Source organism: Mobula hypostoma, chromosome 5 (genome assembly GCF_963921235.1).
Source record: "Mobula hypostoma chromosome 5, sMobHyp1.1, whole genome shotgun sequence".
In the NCBI taxonomy this organism is placed as follows: domain Eukaryota; kingdom Metazoa; phylum Chordata; class Chondrichthyes; order Myliobatiformes; family Myliobatidae; genus Mobula; species Mobula hypostoma.
The window spans coordinates 167,167,070-167,187,516 of NC_086101.1; the positions used below are offsets into that span (position 1 = coordinate 167,167,070).

Sequence of the window (20,447 nt, forward strand, 5' to 3'; positions counted from 1 at the left end):
TGCAAGTACGGTGAGGTGGAGGTACCATACAATGAAAAGCTTGTTTGCAGCAGCATCGCAGACCTGTAGCTACAGACAACTCCCAGAACATAAATTATACACCACAGTGAAGAGAGAGAAAGAACTGACTGAACAAAAACAAGACCTTGTACAAAAAGGTAATATAATCATGTACATTTAGTGTAATAGCAACCAAAAATTAATTATTTCTCTCAGTTAATAAGAGTCATTTGTAATAAGAAAGTACAGAGAAGGGAAAGGTTATTTGGAGAGCAAGAACAGATGTTTCCTACAGTGGAGGGCTCTAGGACAAGAGGACACAGCCTCAGAATTAAGGGGCACATATTTAGAACAGAGATGAGGAAAAACTTCTTTAGCCAGAGGGTGGTGAGTCTGTGGAATTCTTTACCAAAGACGGCTGTGCAGGCCAAGTCATTGGGTATATTAAAGGCAGAGGCTGATAGGTTCTTGATTAATCAGGACATCAAAGGTTACAGGGAGAAGGCAGGAGATGGGGTTGAGAAGGATAATAAATCAGCCATGATGGAATGGCAGAGCAGACTCAATGGACTGAATGGCCTAATTCTGCTCCTAGATCTTATGGATTTTGTTACATTACAAGCAGACTTATACCACAGAATTATAGAGTAATAGTCAGGTACAGTGCAGAAACAGACCCTATATTACAATAGTCTTCACTAACCACTAATCACTCATTTATTCTATTCCTACATTTTTCAATTTTTTTCATTGTCCCATTTATCTGATAGTTTATTCTCTTCATATTCCCATCAGCTGCCCACAGATCATATCAATCACCAACACACTAGAGACAATTTACAATGACTAATTAACCTACCAACACAGACATCCTTGGGGTGTGGAGGAAACCAGTGCACCTGGCAGGAACCTTCATCGTCGTGGAAGGATCATGCAAGCTTCACAAAGACGGCACCCAGGTTTCAGACTGAACCTGAGTCTTTGACACTGTGGGACAGCAGCTCTACTAGCTGTGCTACTCTGCTGCCCTCTCTTCCTTATGTTACTTGTCCTTCCTCCGTTGCATTGACCATGGTCAATGGATTGATCCTGATTCATGGTCACAAATGCCTAAAATGAGTTCTATGTGGAAAAAGGTAAACTGTTGGAGACACAAGAGACTGGAGATGTTAGAATCTATAGCAAACAACAAGCAGCTGGAGGAAGTCAGAGGGATGGAGGAGAACAGACAGAAAATATTTTGGGTTCACACCATTCATCTGGACTGGAAAACAGAGGAGAGAAAATCATCATCATGTGCCAGATTGTAATGACTTGGGCGATCATGGTCTTCATAACCATGAGTGTTCTTGCCAAATTGTCCGCAGAAGTGGTTTGCTTTCTTCTGAAGAGTGCCTTTACAAGATGGGTGATGCCAGCCATTATCAATACTCCTCAGAAATTGGCTGCCTGGTGTCAATGGTTGCATAACAAAGACTTGTGATATGCACCAGCTGCTCATATGACCATCCACCACCTGCTCCCACGACTTCACATGACCCTGATCAGGGGGGCTAAGTAGGTGCTACACCTTTCCCAAGGGTGACCTGCAGGCTAGCGAAGGGAGAGAGCGCCTTACACCTCCTTTGGTAGAGATGTATCTCCACCTGGCCACCCAAAAGAGATAGCCAGTAATAGAAGGTGAAGGGAAGGGGTGAAGCAAGAGATAGCAAGTGATAGATGGATCCAGATGAGGAGGGGTGATAGTCAGGTGGGAGGAGAGCGTGGAAATAGTGATAGATGCTAGGATATGATAGGTACCTCAGCCATTGACTTCTTCCAGCATGTTGCTTGTTGCAAAAGGAAACTTTTGATTCTTTTCTTCTAAGATAAGCAAGCACTGAACTGCTTGCTACAATTTCAGAAGATGACAGAGTGGATAAAGAATGTCAGTGGGTCTCAGGAAGGATGAGTGCTAACTGGATTCAGGCAGCTGACCACATGTTTTAAGGTTACCCTCTGACCTTCTATCTATCTCTCAATATACTAGCTAGAAGATCACTTATTAAATGTACTTCTCATCTGAAAGTTATATGATTTCCACAAAATATAATTCCTAAATCCATATTACACTTGACTGGGTTCACTTGGCAATTGAAATTGATCATTTATTGACCCACTCAGCACAGAAGAAAGAATGGATGGGATTTTCTTGTTCAGATTTTTTCTAAGCCATCTGGAAGTCAATTCATTAGTACTGTGAAACTAGAAGTGAGTATCACTGACATTCCCAGGATGATGAAAAGATGCCACTTGCTGAACATGTCAAGGCTTACATTTCTCGACAAGTTTAGCATTTAGTGTTGCATATGAAAAAAATGTAATTTTTTTATTATTTAACTTACTGCCCTAGAGGCACGCTTGTAATAACCACAATTCACTATATTAATCTTTCAAGGATTATTGTATTTTTCTCTGATGGAAATAACTGAATTTTCTATCAAACTTTGGATGTTTTTGAGCATTGTGTTCAGAAGTCATCTTTCCCATTACAGAGCTACTTATTTAAAATTTGAAAAACATTCCCCACTTCTGTTCCCTCAGTATTTGGCAACATAATCTGCCTCCACATTCCCATTCTATTTATTTACCACCTTGTGCAATCTATTTAAATTTAGAAAGTCAATTTATCTTTTTTGAACTTGAGCCTATGGACTTCTCATATTTGTATAATTACTCATTCACCAACCAATGCAGAATTCCACAGAATAATGTCTTTCAGGCTTTCTTTCCTCCAATACACAGATTTCTGATAAAACTTTTTTACTTGCTCTTCTATGAACTCATGTGGAATTCACTGGAAGCAAACAAAAGTAAATAATGTTAACATGATGGGGAGGAAGATTCATTCCTTTCTATATGCCTTCAATTCCCATTGCTCATTCCCCTTCTGCTATCTCATCAGTGTGTGCTGCAGCATTGTGTTAAGCTTGTTATTTTTCTTGTATTTTTTTCATAGTTTAACCTTTCTTTTTTTTGTAATTTATTTTTTATTGAATTTCATCAAACAAACATTTCCATAAGATGTATTTCAGATACTGTACATATATATCATATAATCATATTTGTCACAAATCTCCACATAATAATTATCTGAGGTATACACAAAGAAAGGAGAGGAAAGAAAGAACAATCGAAAGAAGAAAACTATATACAGGTTAGGGAGTGATTTTTTTTTTTTAAAAACATTCATTGACTTGTGAGAATAAAATCAGACCTATGAGGTGTTATGTAGTTAAAACATTTTTTCCAGTATGAATAAAATTGTTCCAACTTATGATTAACAGATGCAGTTATCTTCTCCATTTTGTAAATGTCTGTTGTAATTTCCATCCATACATGTAAAGTTGGGCTCTCCTATGATAGCCATTTCCTGGTGAGGGTCTTTTTACCAGCCACCAGCAGTACATTCATTAAATATTTATCTCTTCTCAACCATTCTTGAGGTATATACCCAAAATATATGGTCTTACTCTCTAAGGGTATTTCACATTTAAAGATGTCTTGTAGGGCATTATGTATCCCACTCCAATAGTCTTTAATAATGGGGCATTCCCAGAAAATATGATAATGGTTTGCATTTTCATTTCCACAATTTCTCCAGCAAGCAGGGGGGTTACTATTATAATGGGATTTCTGAGAGGGTGTAATAAAATATCTTATCAAGTTTTTCCACCCGAACTCCCTCCATTTCTGTGAACTGGTACACTTCCATTGATACCTCCATATTATTGTCCTGTCTTCCTCAGATATTATTATCCCTCCTTCCTTCTCCCATTTTGTTTTAATGTATGACGTCGAATGTGTTTTAAGATTTGACAAACCCTTATAAACGCTTGAAATTATTCCACTACCATTGTCTGAATTATATGCTTTTCTAAATAGCTCTATCAGACATGTACTTGCCTTGGTTACATTTTTAACCATCCTATCCGTAAATACCGGTAAAAGTCTTGTTTTTCTAATAAGTGTTTCTCTTTGAGCATTTCAAAACTGAACAGTGTTTCTTCTTTCATTATATTGCAAATAGCTGTTATTCCTTTAGCTGTCCAGTCCTTAAATCTAGCATCCAGTTTATTTGGCGTAAAATCTGAGTCTTATGCACACCATTTAAGAATTGCAATGTCTCTCTCTAGTTTATATTCTTTTATAATAGTTTTCCATATTTTTCAGAGTCCATTTCATACATGGACTCTTATCTATGTTATCTATGTAACTTTGTAGGTTGTTACCAGCCAAAATTGTCTGTATGGGGATGGAAAGTATCCTCTCCTCAATGTTTTTCCATTGAGCGCCATTTGATGGGTTGCACTAGCATATCACGGCTCTCAACTGTGCTGAAAAATAATCATCTCTAAGAGAAGGTCGACCCATCCCCCCTTTTCCTTGGCTAATTGCAAAGTTTTGAGACAAACCCTAGGCCTTTTGCCTTGCCATATATATCTTGATAGCATCTTGTTCCATTCATTGAATTGATTTTGGTTAATCTCTATTGGTAGGGTCTGAAAGATATAGTAGTCTGGGCAGTATATTCATTTTAATAGATTCAATCCTTGAACTGAGACCAAGAAAAGAAATTAGGTTCCATCTTGTTATATCATCCTTGATTATTTTTATATATAGGCTGATAATCGCATTCTGATAATTTTGCCAAATCTTCTGGCATAATGATGCCCAAATATTTGATGGATTCTGTTTGCCATGCCCAAGGATATCTACTTTGAATTTCTCTTGGTGGGCTATAGTTATATGAAAGTAGTTGGGTTTTATCTATGTTGATCTTGTATCCTGATAATTGGCCATATTGTTCAAAGGATTGCATCAATTTAGGTAAAGAGTATATTCGTTGCCCTAGATAGATCAAAATGTCATCCGCATAACAGGCCAATTTATGCTCTGTTCCCTTAATAGTAATTCCCCTGATACCTTCATTTTGTCTGATGTGTTGAGCTAATGGTTCCAGATATAGTACGAAGAGTAGCGGTGACCACGCACAACCCTGTCTCGTGCCCTTTTCTAGGGTAAAACTATTAGATAAATATCCATTGATTTTATTCCTGGCAGTAGGATTGTCGTATAGTGCCTGTATAGTTTTAATAATTGAGTCATGTAGACCAAGTAAAGAAAATTCCAATTAACTGAATCAAATACCTTTTCAGCATCCATGCTTATCACTATTGCTTCAATTTCATTTTTTAAAAATATGATCCATAATGTGAAGTGTCCTTCATATATTGTCTTGTGTTTGGTGTTGTTGTATAAAACCTGCCCGATCATTACGTATCAGTGTGGGTTGAAACTCTTCTAATCGTTTGGCCATGATGGAGGTAAATAATCTATAATCCACAGTAAGAACAGACATTGGTCTAAATGACCCACATTCCATTTTATCCTTGTCTTCTCTCGGTATAGCTGAGATTATCGCCTCCTTCCAGCTGGGTGGCATTTGTGCCTTTCTTAGGGTTCAGTGTGGGGAGTAAAACAGGAATTAACTCACTTCTAAACTCCTTATACCACTCTGCCGTATATCCATCTGATCCTGGTGACTTGCTTAATTTAAGCCTATTAATTGCTGTTTTTAGTTCAGCTTCAGTTACGTCGGCAGACATCATTCTATTTTGTTCTTCACTTAAAGTGGGTAACTCTAAAGAATCCAGGAAAGTGTCAATTTGGGTAATGCTTCCCCCTGGAACTTTGGAATATAGAGTTTTGTAAAACATTTCAAAAGCTTCTTGAATTTCACTTAGCTTATTTTTTATCACTTTTGTTTTTGGATCCCTTATTTTATGAATTGTATTTTCTGCCATCTTTTCTTTCAGTTTCCACGCCAGTATTTTCATAGATTTAGATCCACTTTCATAGTGTCTCTATTTCAGAAAAATTACATTTTTTCTAATTTCTTGTGTAGCCAAACTATTTCATTCCTCATTTTTTAAAAAAATCTCCTTAGTGTATCCTGTGCCAAACTCAATTTGTGTTTTTTTTCTAGTTCCTTCAGCTTATTTTGTAATTCCTCTAATGTTCTCTTCCTTATTTTTTTCTTATATGAAGATATCGCTATAATTTTTCCTCTTAAGACAGCCTTCAGAGTATCCCATAGAATGGGAGGTGAAACCTCTCCATTATCATTGAATTCTAAGTAAAGACCAACTTCTTTTTTAATTTGTTCCATAAAATAAGGATCATTGAGTAGACTTGAATTTAGTTTCCAAATAGTATTCTTTGATTGTAGGTCAAAATCAACAGATAAATATATAGGTGCATGGTCACTTACATCTATTGTCTCAATTCCACAGGTGATTATTTTGTCTCTATCTTTTCCAGATGTTATGAAATAGTCTATTCTTGTATATACAGATTGGGGGGCAGAATAATGAGTGTAATTCCTTCTGTCAGGGATAAGGTCCCTCCATATATCAATTAGCCCAATATCCTCAAAAAGAGTGGTAACTTCCTTATGTAAGGACTTTGTTTCATAGTTTTTCTATTGGAAGAGTCTAACTTTGGTTGTAATTGTAAATTTAAGTCTCCCCCACATATCAAGAGACCTACTGTTTCCGTTACCATAATATTAGTAATTTGCTGGAAGAAACTAATATCACTTCCTAGAGGTGTGTATATATTCAATAAAGTAACTGGATTTCCAACTATATTCCCCCTTACCAGAATGTATCTGCCCTCCTTATCTCCCATTTCAAATACTTTTAAAAAATTTAGCTTGCTTGAGATGAGAATAGCAATTCCTCTTCTATGTCCTGATTTATCTGAGGAGAAAAACAAATTAGAGAAGCCCATTCTCCTTAATTTTCCATGTTCATTGTCATTTAAGTGAGTTTCCTGTAAATATACTACATGGGCTTGTTCTTTTTTCATTCTTGATAGAATTTTACTGTGCTTGACTGGATTCAACAGCCCGTTGACATTAAAAGAAATGAATTTTACTTTGTCCTTAGCCATGTGTATTTATCTGTTAGTATATCACTGAAATTTGCAGAATATAACTTAATCGATCTACTCCCTGAACAAATAAGACCCAAGAAATGTGAATAATAAAGAAGGTGACCAAGGTGTGATTCAAAGACTGGGGTCTCTAGATGACCCTGGGTTGGGCTAGAAGAAAAGTCTAGCTGTGGGGGATAGCCCCTCCTACCTGTGGGTGGAGGGCTGCGGTACCTATAAAAGTAAGTAAAAAAAAAACTATGTCCATTACACAGAAATGATTTCTCTGTGTATTCCTCCCATGTATATATTCTCATTTGGGTGGGGAGAAAGGAATGAATAAATAAATTTTTAAAAATTGAGTAATATAAAATCCACATTATAATACCTATTTCTTGAGATAGGTATATCACTGTCTATTTTTGCTTCCATTTAGTTTATCAGCAGTTTTAAAGTTAGCCAAACCTTGTGGCTCTTCTGGAGGAGGTGAGGGCTGCCCTCGGAGAACTGACAGTCTCTTCCTAATATCCTTCTCTCGTCCTGTTCCCGTCCCCTGCTTTCTCAGTTCTCTTACTATTTCCCAAGCAGTTCAGGATAACTGCTCAGCCAGACTTTCCCTTGGTTTGACCACGCTAATGGGCAGTCCTCTGTTGTTCATGTCTGTAGTCGCCTCTTGTCTGATATAGCTGTATCCCTTCTTGGTAAAATACCCTCAGTTTAGCAGGGTACGGGGTTTGGAATTTAATCTTTTCTTGCTTTAATATTCGTTTCGCTTCAGAATACTCCTTCCGTTTCTGTACGACCGTCGGGGGGTAATCATGATCAAAGTATATTAATTTCCTGTTCCAAAAAACCCTCTTCTTACCCCAGGCCCTTCGTAGAATCTCTGCCTTGCTCTTGAATCAAAGAAATTTAAGTACTATTGAACGCGGCTTATTTTCTGGAGGGCCGCGGGACGAGCGAGCGATGCATCCTCTCAGTTTCAATCTCCAGAGTTGGGAGAATCTCCAGTGCTTCCTGCAGCAGCTTGTCTACAAAGTCCATTATCGACAAATCCCTCCGCCCCTTCGGGAACATTATAAATCCTGCTATTTTTTCCGTTGCGATCTTCCCTCCTGGTCAAGCAATTTACTTTCCTGTTGATTTAGTATTTTTATCATCTTACTTAGTATCTATTCCACGTTTTCCACGCGATCTTCCACCTTCTCAATTCGAGTCTCTGCCACCACTATTTTCTGATTGACATTGGCGAGCTCTGACTTTATATCATTGAGTTGCTGTTTTCTATCTTTTTGGACTTCCCTTATCTCTTCCAGAATCTTTATCATATTTGCCGCTTCGCCTGCACGAGGCCCAGCGTCAGCCTCGCCGCCACGCGCACGTGTAGGAGAGCCACGCACTGCACCTCTCTCTTCCATAGGCTCCGCAGTGATGCTTTTTTAATCTCCATTCTTTTTCCCTATTCTTGCTCCCCCTTATCAATTCAGATATTTTCAAAAGATCTTGTATTTGATGGATTAACGGGGCAAAATATGCGTTTTTCCAGAGGAGCTATTGATTTAAGCTGCCATTCTGAACGATGATGTCACCGGAACCATAGTTTAACCTTTCTAAACTTGCTTGCAATTTTCAGTGCTCACCTATTCAGCCAATTATGTGTAGCAACTCAATGCATAAAAGCATGCAGACATGGTCAAGAGGTTCAGTTGTTGCTCAGACCAAATATCAGAATGAGGAAGAAATGTGATCTAAGTGACTTTGACTGTGGAATGATTGTCAGTGCCAGAAAGGGTGGTGGGGTGGGGGTGTAGTTGAGGATCCAGGAGCTGCTGGTCGCCTGGGGTTTTCACACACAACATTCTCTAGAGTTTAAAGAGAATTGTGTGATGAACAAAAAACATCCAATGAGCAGCAGTTCTGCAGGCAAAAACACTGTTAATGAGAGAGGTCAAAGGAGAATGACAGGAATGCGACAGTAACTCAAATAATCACGTGTTACATTACTGGTGTGCAGAAAAGCATCTCTGAATGCACATTTTGAACCTTGAAGTGGATGTGCTACAGGAGCAGAAGACCATGAACATACACTTGAGCGATCTCTTAATTAGGTTCAGTGAATTTCCTATAATTATGGTACAGTTGCTTCTGTATTTTTCCACAAACTTCTTAGCTTTCTGTAGCATGTGTCATGCCACTTGAATCTGGCTGTTTTATAGGTTAATTGTTATCACTGAAATCTTTGGTGATCTCTAGTCTGAGTATGAAGCACCACATCTACTTGCCCTTTGCTCCTTCCTTTGTTCTCTCAGCTCATTTTTCTCTGTTTGTTCTTTGTGCGTGTAACACTTAATAATACAGCACAGTAGCATAGTGGTTAGCACAAGGCTTTACAGTACCAGTGACACAGGTTCAATTCTCGCCACTGCCTGTAAGGAGTTTGCACGTTCTCCCCATGACCGCGTGGGCTTCCTCTGATTTTCTCCCACAGTCCAAAGATGTCCAAAGTTGGTTGGTTAATTGGTTGTTGTCCTCCCCAGTGGGTGAGGTTTTTCATTGATTGTATTGTGTTTCTTTTATTTACTGTGATTGCCCATAAGAAAATTAATCTCAGTTGTGTATGGTAACATATATGGACCTTGATAACAAATTTATTGTTAAGTTCGAATAGTCAGCAGGATTCAACAGAAGTTAAGCAGAACCTGACTGTCCTGGTACGCAAGTTATTTAAAGTAATTTGCGGGTGAATCAAGCAATTCCAAAGGCAGTTTGTGCATTGGCCGTGCTGCAAAGGATTTGACAACAGATGATGTTAAAGATCAGATGATATCTTGCTGAATGAAAGAGCAGGCACAAACGGCCAAATGACCAATGCCTTGCTTCAATTAGAGAGGATCCTGGTGACAGCACATCTGGAATTTTGTGCATAGATTTGTTATCCCTACATAGGGGAGGGTAAATGTAATAGAGGGAGTGTAATACAGGTTCACCCGGTTGATTCATTTGACATATGACAAAAGGTAAACAGACTGGGCCTACGCTCTCTGGAGTTTAGAGGAATGAAAGATAATCTCATTGAAACATATAAAATGCTTATGGGGTTTGAAAAGGTTTAATGCAGAATTGACATTTCTCTTGGCTGGGCTGCCTACAACCATATATCCCAGTCTCAAACTACACCTAGTGTATGTTCGTGGTCTTCTACTGCTGCAGCCTATCCTGGCCATTCTCCTCTGACCTCTCTCATTAACAAACCGTTTTCCCCTATAGAACTGCTACTCACTGAATGTTTTTTGTTTTCCACATCATTCTCTGGGAATTCCAGAGACTGTTGAGCATGAAGATCCCAAGAGATCCTCTGTTTCTGAGATCCTCAAAGCATGCCCATCTGCAGCCAACAAAGTCACTGAGGTCACATTTCCTCTCTATTCTGATGTTTGGTCTGAACAACAGATGAACCTCTTGACCATGCCTGCATGCTTTTATGCATCGAGTTGCTGCCACCTAATTGACTGCTAAGATATCTGCATTAACGAGCAGGTGTACCAAACAAAGTGCCCACTGAGTGTAAGTGGTAAGCCATTGAGGAGAACGATGAGAAGATAATTCTTCACTCAGAGGGGGTAGTGAGTTTATGGAATTCTTTTCCTTGGGTAGTTGTGGAGGCTCAATTGCCAAGTACATTCAAGATAGAGATCAATAGATTTTTTTTCTGAAATGATAGAAAGCAGGGAATATGGAGTTGGAGCAGGGAAGTGAGGCAGAGGTCAAAGATCAGCCAACACATTTGTTGGATACACAAGGCCAAGAGACCTGCTTCCATTTGTATCGCAGTTGTGTATGGTAACATACATGTACCTTGATAACAAATTTATCTTTAAGTTCGAATAATGGAATAGTTAGGTTTCCACCCTAGTAGGATAACTCACTGACTGCTGGCAATTAGGGTAGCAATGAAGGTCCTCTATCACTGGTAGTGTTCAGGGTTCCTTCAGGGGTCTCCAGTAGCTTCCTCCCAGTTTTCCCTGCTGTCAGTCATGCAGGTCCCAGGTGGAGACTCAGGAATACTGTTGTGCTCAGATGTAGAAGGATTCTTCATTGTTGTTTCCGTAACAATTTTGTTTGACCAGTCAGGGTTGATAGCCCTGAGCTGCACCCCTGAACCTGGAGGAGCGGTGGACCACTCTTAGTCTGTCCTCTACACTTTGACCCGTTTGGCATGGGTGACCCTACCAAGAGCCAAAGCATAAAGCCCCGACTCCAGCCAATACAGCTCTCAAGTCATTGAGGCACACAAGTCTCCAAACCCTACGACAATGCTGTGGTCCTCTTGGAGGCTAGTAGGATAAAGTGTAAACTAATCATAACAAACGTGGCTTTGAATCCTGCCACAGCAGCTGTGGAATTTAAGTTAATGATTCGGAATTTATTTTTTAAAGTTGCCATCAGTAATGACAAACATGAAACTTGCAGATTGCAGTAAAAACCATTCTGATTCAATCACGGTTTTCCAGTATAGTTGCAACACCCAACCATGTGGAAAATTGCCCAGTTCTGTGGTGTGTTTTGTGACTTTGTCATGTGTTTTCTAGAAAGGTCGTATCCACAAAGTGCAAAACGAATCTTTTCTAGCTATTAACCACCTAGTGTCTACTCTCAGCAAAGTCATAGGATCATAGAGCACAGAACTGGGTCTTTTGACACACCGTGCCATGCCAACATTTTTGCACATCTACCACATTTTTACTAGGACCATTTCATCAGCAAATTTATACACTCAGTGGCTACTTTATTAGGTACAGAAAGTAAGTGTATGTTCATGATCTTCTGCTGCTGTAGTGCATCCACTTCAAGAAATGACATATTGTGCATTTTGAGATGCTCTTCAATGATGCTACATTTGGTTATTTGAGTTACTGTCGCCTTCCTGTCAGCTTGAATCAGTCTGTCCACTCTCCTCTGACCTCTCTCATTAACAAAGTGCCTTGGCCCACAGAACTGCTGCTCACTGAACGCATTTCTGTTTTTTGCACCATTCTCTGTAAACTCTAAATACTGTCGTGCAAGAAAATGCCAGGAGATCAGCAGTTTCTGAGATAATCAAATCACCCCTCATCTGGCACCAACAATCATTCCACAGTCAAAGTCACTTAAATCACATTTCTTCTCTATTCTGATATTTGTCTGAACAACAACTGAACCTCTCGACCGTGTTTGCGTGATTTTATGCACTCAGTTGCTGCTACATGATTGTCTGATAAGACAATTGCATTAACAAGTAGGTGTACAGCTGTACTTTATAAAGAGGCCCCTGAGTGTGGACGGTAAGGTATTATTCAGTGCCACTTATCCACTAATAACCAACACTTTGATGCACAGTTGGGGTTTCGCTGTGACTCTACACAGCATCAGAGCCTTGGCCCAAGTGTGGACCGTGAATTGAATTCCAATGTGATTGTCCTTAACATGAAGGACCAATATATATACAAATGGGCTGAGGTACAAGTGACTTTACCCATTGGCTTTCCCTCAATTTCCTCCTCCTCCACCACCTCACTTATCCTCTCCTTTATCCCACACACCCTCAGTCCTCCCTCTTCCTGAATCACTCCCCACCTTTCTGCTCTACGAAATCCTCCAAACTCCCATAATAGTAACATCCAAATGAAGGGCCTTGGCCCAAAACATCAATCGCTTATTCCTTTCCATCAGCGCTGCATGACCTGCTGAGTTTCTACAACATTTTCTGTGTGTATCTGAGAAAATTGTCCTTCAAAGCTCAAAGTACATTTATTATCAGAGTATATATACATTATACAACCCTAAGATTCATCTCCTAACAGGCGGCCATGAAACAAAGAAACCCAAAAGAACCTATATTTAAAAAAGGCATAATGTGCAGAGAAAAAAAACACATGCAAACAATAACTGCAAATAGCGTTCTGAACTGAAGTCCGCAAAGAAAGTCCCATAGTCCAACATAGTTCAGCGCAGAGCTGAGTTGTTGAGCAGAGATCTGAACCGCCCGTCCCTCGCCTCGTGCTCTGACACCTTGACTTTTTCCAATCTGGCCCGATGCCTGAATCTCCATCCAAATATTGAGTTCAGTCACCTCGATAGGCCCTGGGGCTTGGACAGAGTTGTGTCAATTTGGCCTGTAACCAACCTCTCCAATTCAGCATGGCGCTTAACATGATTGAACCTGGGTCTTCCTCGCTCTCCGCAATGGGCCTGCTGCCTCACCTTGTCTTGGTTCTGCCACATCAAATTGCCTCCGAGAGCAAAGGGAAGTTACAGCCAATTACTTGTGATGATCATTTGCCAGAAAAAGTATGATTATCAAAGTATTTAGCTGTTTTTCTTGTTTTCGTCAGCCAGTAGTCGCTGAGGTTGACCAGCGCCATCTTAAACTGGAAGTTTAAGATGAGTCTGTAGGTCATAGAATCAGTTCAGAGTTGTGGTGATTGAAGTTATCTCTGCTGGTTCAGAAGACTGTCAGCTGTAGGGTAATAACTGTTTCTGAACCTGGTGATGTGGGACCGAAGAGTTCTGTAGCTCCTGCCTCATAGTAGTGGGGAGAAGAGTGTATGGCCTGGATAGTGAGAGTCGTTGATGATGGACATTGCTTTTCTGTAGCAGCGCTCCATGTAAATGTGTTCAATGACGGGGAGTGCTTCGCCTATGATGGACTGGGAGGATCAGATAAATAAAGTGTTCACCTAGATGACTGCTTCATAGTGCAGTCTTCATGTCACACGCCCATTGAATCTTTCCAATGATCAAAAGGTAATGAAGAGAATGCACAGTATTAGTGATGTGCGAGGAGAGAGTAAATGACATTGGCCAGATGGTACTGTGCAGCTGAAAATGGAAGACAAGTATGTTTTTGTTTCCTCAGAACTGATTCACGTTTGTTATATTGAAGGACTCCACCAGCTGCAGAAAAGTTCTAGGTTGTGTTGGATGTACCTAGTCCATCTAACAGGCTTACTTGAAACCCCTCAAATACTGTAAATGGTTCTTGCCTTAGAGTCAGAGAGTGCTACAGCATTGAAATAGGCCATTCAATCCATCTAGTCCATGCCAGACTATTATTCTGCCTAGTCCCATTGAAATGTACCAGGACCATAGTCCTCCATAGCCCTCCCATCCATACACTTACCCAAACTTTCCTTAAACATTGAAAAAGCTGCATCCACCAATTCCACGGGCAACTCTTTCCACATTTTCACCACCCCCTGAGTGAAGAAGTCCTCCCTCATATTCCCCTTAAATATTTAATCTTTTACTCTTAACCTGGAGATGAATTGCTAATTCACAAGACAACATAGAAGTGGGCAAGGAAAGAAGCTGTATTTCAGGAGACGAAGCTGTTGCTGCTGAGTAGGCAGTTCATTCCGAGCCAGCAAAGGCGTTTCTGTTGTCAGGTGATGCATTACCTCATGACACTGGTGTAACTTGACTAATTTGTGGAGAATGGAAATAAGTAATCAACCTGTTTTGCATCAACATTTCTTTTGGAGGCCAAGGGTTCTACATAGGAAATTTAGTGGTTATCTATGAGGTAATAAAATTCCACGTGTATGGATGGAACTTTATGATTCTCACCAATCACAAACCTCTGAAAAGTATTTTTGAGGATATACCCCAGATAGCCTCAGCCTAGGGTGTGAAGATGACTACTAACCTTATCAGCATTAAATCACATTCCAAAATGCAAGAGTGAACAGTGTACTCTGTGTGCAAACACCCTAAATCAACAGCTAGCTGGTGCATTTCTGTGTGGGGTATTAATACTGGATGAAACTTAGACACCACTGAAATACATGGATAATTCTCCAGCACAACCCAACAGCTCCTACCATGATGATTCCTTGGAATTCCATAGTAGTTGTTCCATCACCAGGAAATGGGATTATTCGTGACACTTCAAAAATTCTTTCCAAGGTGTAATTTTTTTAAATCATATGAATGGAGGTAAAGATATTCTTGTCTTTTTTATACGTTGCTAGAAGCATTGATTTGAGAAAACAGTAGCAAAAGTGAATTCCCACGACCAAGTGTTTACCTTTGACGAGAGCTGATAATAGAATTTGTGTTACTGGATGATGCAGGAAAATATCAATCTTTCTAGGTCTCAACCTTATCCTGTAAATTCAACTGGTTATGTTCAAATGTTGCATGAAAATTTGCCTTCCCACGCCATTGCAAACCCTACCAGTTTGCACATCGCCCAAATCAGAGCAACCAGTGATGCAACAGCCTCAGCCCTCTACTCAGTCCTGTCCTGCCTGGAGGATGATGTCTCCTACGTCGGAATACAGTTCATCAATTTCACTTGGGCATTCCTCAGAAGCTGGTGGGTAAACTGTCCTTTTTGTCGCTCTGTAACTGGATCTTGGACTTCCGGAGAGGCCTCAGACAGAACGTGCTGGCAGCAACATCTTTAACTAATCACCAGTGGCTGGCCTCATCAGCAACAATTATGATTCGGCATACAGAGAGAAGACAGAGCGGCTCATGGGCACCAGTGCAAACTCATCAGCTTGAGTCTCAATGTGGACAAGACCAGTGAGATGATTGAGGACTTCAGGAAGTTGCAGACTGACCACTGCACATCAACACCTCCTCCACTGGGGAAGTCTGCAGCACCAAGTTTCTTGAAGTGCCCATCATGGACAATCTCACCTGATCACTCAACACTACCTCTTTAGTCAAGAAAGCACAGCAACTCCTCCACTACTTGAGGAGATTGAGACGAGTGAGACTCCCCACACCCCATTCTAACCACATTCTACCAGAACACCATTGAGTGCGTCTTAATCACTGTCCGGTATGGGAATTGCAAGGTATTTGACCAGAAGACCCTGCAACAGATGAAGAGGATTGCTGAGAGAATCACTGGGGTCTCTCTCTTCCACCTCCCCCTCCCCATCTAGGGACATACTATATACCAGAAGTGCTATGTTCACAGAGCCCTCTACATGGTCAAGACCCGTCTCATCTGCCCCACAATCTCCTTGATCTCCTGCCATCAGGCAGAAGGTACCACAGTATAAGAACAAGGGCTGTTAGGCTGGGTAACAGCTTTATTTCCCCCCAGGCTGCGAGACTTCAGAACACCCTGCTACCATACAGTACACATTATTTATGACAGCAACAGTAGCAACTATATGTTGTATATGCACTTTATGTCAACTTGTACATCTACACAATACTTTCTAATGTGTTAATATTGTGGTAATAATTTTTATGTGTTGTATGTTATACATTGCCTATAAAAAGTATTCTTCCACCCTTGGAAGTTTTCATGTTTTATTGTTTTACAACATTGAATCACAGTGGATTTAATTTGGCTTTTCTGACACTGATCAACAGAAGAAGTCTCTTTCGTATCAAAGTGAAAACAGATCTCTATGAAGTGATCTAAATTAATTAGAAATATAAAATACGAAATAATTGATTGGCATAAGTATTCACACCCTTTAAGATAACACATCAAACCATCCGTGATGCAGCCAATACGTTTTAGAAGTCAGATAATTAATTAAATGGAGATCTGTTTTTGGAGACCTGTGTGCAGTCAAGATATTTCAACTGAATGTAGTATCCTGGCAAAAACTACACCATGAAGACAAAAGAACACTCCAAATAAATCTGTGAAAAGCTTATTAAAAGCACAAGTCAGAGGATGGATGCAAGAAAATTTCCAGGTCACTGAATATCCCTTGGAGTACAGTTAGGTTAATCATCAAGAAATGAAAAGAATATGGCAGAGCTGTAAATCTGCTAATGGCAAGCCGTCCTCAGAAACTGAGTGACAATGCAAGAGGGTGCACTAGTGAGGAAGGTCACCGAGAGACATCTGGATGAATTACAAGCTTCAGTGGCTGAGATGGGAGAGATTATACACACAACACCTGTTGCCCAGGTGCTTCAGGTGCAGCTTCATGGGAAAGAGGCAAAGAGAAAGCCACTGTTGAAAAAAAAAATCACATGAAATCATAGAAACATAGAAAACCTTCAGCACAATACAGGCCCTTTGGCCCACAAAGCTGTGCCGAACATGTCCTTACCTGAGAAATTACCGAGGGTTACCCATAGCCCTCTATTTTCCTAAGCTCCTTGTACTACACGGTGGGCTTATTCAGGAAGTCAGAAGGCATGGGATCCAGGAAAGTTTGGCCAGGTGGATTCAGAACTGGCTTGCCTGCAGAAAGCAGAGGGTCATGGTGGAGGGAGTACATTCGGATTGGAGGATTGTGACAAGTGGTCTCCCACAAGAATTGGTTCTGGGACCTCTACTTTTTTGTGATTTTTATTAACGACCTGGATGTGGGGGTAAAAAGGTGGGTTGGCAAGTTTGCAGATGACACAGAGGTTGGTGGTGTTGTAGATAGTGTAGAGGATTGTCGAAGATTGCAGAGAGACATTGATAGGATGCAGAAGTTGGCTGAGAAGTGGCAGATGGAGTTCAACCCGGAGAAGCGTGAGGTGGTACACTTTGGAAGGACAAACTCCAAGGCAGAGTACAAAGTAAATGGCAGGATACTTGGTACTCAGGAACAGCCGAGCCTTGGACTTGGGACGATAGGAACAGGAACGCAGAGCCTTGATCATGAGAGACCAGGAACACAGAGCCTTGGTCGTGAGAGACCAGGAACACAGAGCCTTGGTCGTGAGAGACCAGGAACACAGAGCCTTGGTCGTGAGAGACCAGGAACACAGAGCCTTGGTCGTGAGAGACCAGGAACACAGAGCCTTGGTCGTGAGAGACCAGGAACACAGAGCCTTGGTCGTGAGAGACCAGGAACACAGAGCCTTGGTCGTGAGAGACCAGGAACACAGAGCCAGGACCCCTCCTTGGGAACAGGACTTGGGGCCGGGGCTCAACACAGAGTCAGGACCCCTCTTAGGGAGCAGGATGTAGGGCCAGGATTCATACACAGAACACTGAGAGACAGATCTCCACTCAAGATAGCAGCAAACAGCCGGACCTACCCAGCGGAGGCGAGGGCATAAAGAGACGGTTCCCAACACAAGGTAGCGGCAAACAGCCAGACCTACCTAGCGAAGGCATGGACACAGAGATGGTTCCCAACACAAGGTAATGGCAAATGGGCAGACCTACCTAGCGAAGGCGAGGACACAAAGAGACAGTTCCAAACAATGATAGACAGTTCCTTACCTTGACACAGCAGGGTGGTTGAACTTGACAAGGTCGCAGCCAAGGCTCCAGACACTGATTACAGGAGGAAAGGGAAGGGAACAGGCCAGCAACTGAAGCTGAACCCAGGAGCTATTTATGTAGCCAGCCCAAAATCAGAATCATGTGCCTCAATTAAGGCACACAACAGGATAAGGGAAGACCGGAAAACCTGGAATACGGATCGATGGACTGGACTGTGAATGGGAATGCGGACTTTACGGACTGGACCATGACATATATTTCCCCTTACTCCAATTAAATGCTTTCCTAACTTGTCTGTTACTATCCCTCTCCAATGTTACGGTAAAAGAGATAGAATTGTTATCACGATCTCTAAAATGCTCTCCCACTGAGAGATCTGACACCTGAGCAGATTAATTTTCCAATACCAGATCAAGTACAGCCTCTACTCTTGTAGGCTTATTTACATATTGTGTCAAGAAACCTTCTTGAGCACACCTAACAAACTCCACCCCATCTAAACTCCTCACTCTAGGGACATGCCAATTGATATTTGGGAAATTTAAATCTCCCACCATGACAACCCTGTTATTGTTACTCCTTTCTAGAATCTGCCTCCCTATCTGCTCCTCGAGGTCTCTGTTATGAAATCTCGGCTAGAGTTTGCCAGTAGGCATGTGGGAGACCCTGAAATCAGCTGGAAGAAGGTTTTATGGTCTAATGAAACCAAAATTTAGCTTTTTGGCCAACAGCAAAAAGCTATATTTGGCATAAGCCAAACACCACACATCATTGAAAACACACCATCCCTACCGTGAAGCTTGGCTGCATCATGCTGTGGGGATGCTTCACTGCAGCAGGCCCTAGAAAGCTTGTGAAGGTAGAGGGTAAGATGAATGCATCAAAATACAGGGAAAGGCTGGAGGAAATCCTTGGGACAGATTTGTTTTCCAGCAAGTCAATGACCCCATACATAAAGCCAAACCTACACAGGAGTGGCTTAAAAATAGCAAAGTTAATGTCCTGGAGTGGCCAAGTCAGAATGCAGACTTCAATCCAATTGAGAATTTGTGGCTGGACTTGAAAAGGGCTGTTCACTCACAATCCCCATGCAATCTGACAAAGCTTGAGCAGTTTTGTAAAGAAGAATGGTAAAAATTGCAAAGCTGATAAAGACCTATACACACAGACTCAGGGCTATAATTGCTTCCAAAGGTGTACCTACTAAATACCGACTTGAAGGGGGTGAATATTCACACAATTGATTATTTTGTGTTTTATATTTATAATTAATTTAGATCACTTTGTAGAAATCTGTTTCACTTTGACACAGAAGAGTCTTTGTTCTCTTGATCAGTGTCAAAAACACCAAATTAAATCCACTGTGATTCAATGTTGTAAAACAGTAAAACACAAAAACTTCCGGGGGGGGGGGATGAATACTTTTTTTAGGGACTGTATATGTACTGTGTTTTTCACCTTGGTCCCTAAAGAACATGTAAAGCTGTATACATGTGTATGGCTTAATGACAATAACTTGGACTTGAACTTGAAACAAATAGGTTGATCTAAGCTGTTCATTCCTCTCCATACATGCTGCCTAATCTGCTCAGATCCTCCACCATTTTATGTGTGTTGCTCTGGATTTCCAGCATCTGCTGATTCTCTTCTGTTTTTGAACGGATATGGTTAGCTGTCTCACAAACTAGATTTTTTTTTACCATTTTTGAACAAAAATGCAAACGCAGCATAAGAGTCTTCTCAATTTATGTTTATACATTGCATTCAACTTAATAAATATATTTTATTATAAAAATAACTATTGCATACGTATGATAACCCTGCCAATGGTATTTTTTTCTGATATATAAAAAACTTGTTTAATGCTACTCTCTTTGGGTCGTGCATTCAGCCACACGACAAAGACAAACAAGAAGGGGATTAGGTTGCATTACTCACCACAACACTGAAAAAGTAGCAGAGCATAATGCAGAAATATGCACAGTTTAATGGCTGTTTTCAGATTTTTCCAGTGGAGCATGCCCATCTCAGCATTCTTTTCATTCGATCCTCCTTATCCTTTGAGATACCCAATGATCAATACTGCCCACATGCAATAACAAAGGCAGATAAAGGAAGGCATTTTGAATCATGATTATCTATTCAAATAGACCTGTCATGTAAAAGCAAAGAATGCACGAACAGTCTTTATACTTCCACAAGTCGTGCTTTATCTGATCAGTAGATAGCTTTTCTTTAAATTTTGCAATGCACATGAATGCGGCTAATATTTTGATTTGAA

At 40.7% G+C, this 20,447-nt stretch overlaps 1 long non-coding RNA gene across 1 annotated transcript in view; it reads right to left on the reverse strand.

The window, feature by feature from the left end:
- Window positions 1–20,228, reverse strand: part of LOC134346342 (uncharacterized) — a 66,317-nt gene extending 46,089 nt beyond the window's left edge. Inside the window, exon 1 of the long non-coding RNA XR_010017912.1 lies at window positions 20,105–20,228. This is a non-coding gene — a long non-coding RNA (uncharacterized LOC134346342). The remainder of the gene's footprint in view (window positions 1–20,104) is intronic.
- Between the last annotated feature and the right edge of the window lie 219 nt (window positions 20,229–20,447).